We start from the raw sequence: 3,506 nt of genomic DNA on the forward strand, positions 1-3,506 counted from the left end.
CTGCTGGATGCGCTTCTTTGGTAATTTTTAATGTTCTTATAGGGGTCTTAAAATGGATACAGAGTACACTTGAGCATTTCACTGATTTATTCACCCAGCACAAAGTACCCAAAGGGGGAAAGCGGAATGGATATTTTGAATTGTGTGCAGTTAGACTTGATGGTTTACTTCTGACAAATTGATATCTCATTGCAACATAATATACTCATGAGAAATTGTTATTTGGTGTATACCATGAGGATCACTCTAGTATGTGGTCTTTTTGCTAGTTAGTTACATGGTGCAAATATATGCTCTGTTATCTTTTTGTCTTCGGAAGCTGCTTATAGTATGATTTCTGCCTCTTACTGGTCTCCGGTGGTTGCTACGTCATGGCCAGAAGCATCTTCTCATAGAAAAAGACTCGTGTGCAGGGTGATGCCACTGGTTACAGTTGCCCGGTTCAATTTCGCTCGAATTTTCCAATGGACTACAAGTTTTTACAGCAAGGGTCCTCATCAGTCATGAAAGTCCTTTCTGTGTTTGACCGATGACCAATTGTGCCATGTCAAGTCAAGTCAATGGAACTCTTGAATGATTGTTTTAGATGCATAGATGGTACTGTAACAATTATAATTCACAAATAGGAAAGGAGAGCAAGAATTGGGTACTCCCTCCAATTCATATTAATTGACTTTAATATGAATGGATTTAGACATATTTTAGGCTCTAGATACATATACATCCATATTAGATTCCAGTAATATGAATCGGAGGGAGTAGATCTTTTACCAGCAATTGCAGTTTAGACTAACTTAAGACATCTTCTGAATTAAGGGACAAATAAATTTCCTTGCTATCGCAATTCCTCTATCTAAAACCAAATTTCAGGACACATATTGGCAACTTGGCTACTCATGATCGAGTAATGGATCACGCATGCTCCTGTGCATACCGCTGCACAATGGCAGACCAAAGATGATATTCTTTTGTCTACACACCACCTGGTATCATTTTTTGAAATTTTGAACTCGCCGTGCCATGCTGGCTGGGTTGCCGTGTCGCTTGTTTCTGCGTGGCAGTGGCATGTGAGCAAGTTTCCCCTTCACTTTTGGGGTCTCGTTTCCCTCGTGAGATGGGAGGACTAGCTCCAAAAAGCCTAGAGAAAATAGAGTATACGCAGACAACAGAGATAGTATAACCCATAAAGAAGTCGAAGCCCCGATAGAGGATGGAGAGGCATACCATGCTGCACAACGATTACTTCGCAGATGAAGCAACACATGCCAACAATTTTTGGCGCCGGTATATGATGAGCAATGGTTTGTTCATGAATATCATCCACGTCATTCGAGAATTCAAGTCCTACTTCAAGTTGAAACACGACGTTGTTGGCACTGTCGGGTTCTCGCCGATTCAGAAGTGCACCGCCGCCAAGAGGATGCTTGCATACAGAGAACCTGCCGACACACATGACGACTACCTTCGCATGAGTGATTCTACTGCCATTGAGTGCATGTACAAATTTTGCCAAGATGTGGTGGAAAAGTTTGGCAAATACTACTTGAGAGGGCCAACTGAAGAAGAGACTGCAAGACAAAATGCAGCGAAAGGATTCCCATCGATTGTATGCACTAGTCATGGAAGAACTGTCTGTTTGCTTGGCAAGGTATATACAAAGGGCGTCATGGATATTGAAGTGTGGTGTTTGAAGATTGAAGTGTGGTGTTTGAAGCTGTGGCGGATTATGACCTATGGATTTGGCATTCTTTCCTTGGCATGGCGGGATCACATAATAACATCAACATGTTGCAGCGGTCTTCGGTGTTCAGCAAACTAGTGAAGGGTCATGCTCCACCATGCAACTATGAGATCAATGGCCACCAGGCTATTATCTAGCTGATGGTATATATCCAAAATGGGTGACTTTTTTCAAAACAATCCCAGCTCTATCAGGTCCGAAGAATTGCAACTTTGCTTCGTGACAGGAGGAGGCTTGCAGGGCATTCAGTGTGCTTCAACCTCAATTTGCTATTGTTCGGTACCCTGCTCTAAGTTGGTCTCAGGACCAAATGCGGAAGGTGATGCAGGCTTGTGTGATCATGCACAACATGATCATCGAGGATGATCGCAAGAATCGGGTCAGGAAACACGTTGGTCCCTATAAGTGTCAGGGCCCTCTTGCGGAGGTTAATCATGACGTGCCTGCAGATTTGTTGATTTCCTCGCTATGCACACAGAGATCCGTGATAGCAATGTTCACGAGCAACTTCAAAATAATCTTGTTGAGCATCTGTGGAGGATCAAAGGATTATCAGCAAATGCGTCGGCTCCTTGATATAGCCCAACTTTTATTATATTTGTTTAGTTTCTTATTTTTTTTGTATTTTAATTTGAAAACAATTTTAGCAAACATATTTATTTATATGCTATGTTTAATAAAATGGTTGTGTTTTCGAATAATCTAACAAAAAAAATAGGACCTCGCTTGGGGGCCGCGGCTGAGCGGCGTCGTCCACAAACGCGACACGAAGAAAATTGTCCTCCAAATGCTCGATCCGGCGCGATTTGAGAGACGCTTTGGGGACACGACTGGAGATCCTCTAACATAGGAGGATCAATGAGGCAACACATGGGTTGCAGGTTAATGGCAAAAGAGATGATGTCAGCTATCCAAAGGTATGTGGGAGGCATAGGGCGTGTTTGGTAGCCTGCACTAATTTCCTGCACCACTAGCGCAGTGGGAAGAAGGCCCCTGGGCGTCCCAGACGGGTCATGGGTCAGAAAAGCCACTTTGTTTGGTGGCCTGCGCAGAGTTTTTTTTGGCCCCGTGGAGATTTGGGCTCTGTCCATTTGGTAGGCCGGTTTTCACGCCCAGTAGTGTAACATCCCAAATTTCAAATCAATGAAGAAAAAGATTTCCAAATACTCAAATTTTAGAACCAACAAAAACTTTTATTTGCATATAGTGCCCTGCATAGGGCTTGTGCATATTTGTGTGAGATTGCCATGATGACTACTTGTGTGCTTATGTGCTACAACCTAAAAGCCTCACTTGACCCTTTGAAGATCACAAAGAAAATCAAATAGGAAGAAAAGAAAAGAAATGGAAAAATCCCAAAAACCCTCATGTATGGGTTATGCCATTTTTGCAAATCATCAACCTAAACCATTTTGGATTGCACCATTAGTTGTATAATGTTATTAAATACTTATTAACACTTTTGGAATCAAAGAAACTCAAATAAAATCAAATTTGAAATCAAATTGTGCTCACATGCAATAATGGTCAAATCTGCCATTTTTTATCTGATCACTACTTTGAGCCTCTGTATTTGGAGATTTTCAAACCAAACAATTCCAACTCTTTGCACCTCATCCAAGTACACATCAAGGTGAACAACTTTGGTAAAGACCACTAGTACAAATTCATCCTAGATCAAAAACTATGCTCAAGCCAAGATGAGACTTTGAAGCAAAACTAAGATTATCCCATTTTGCAACTTTTGCAAATCTTTTTATTTTTG

The sequence above is a fragment of the Lolium perenne genome, chromosome 3, assembly GCF_019359855.2.
Source record: "Lolium perenne isolate Kyuss_39 chromosome 3, Kyuss_2.0, whole genome shotgun sequence".
In the NCBI taxonomy this organism is placed as follows: domain Eukaryota; kingdom Viridiplantae; phylum Streptophyta; class Magnoliopsida; order Poales; family Poaceae; genus Lolium; species Lolium perenne.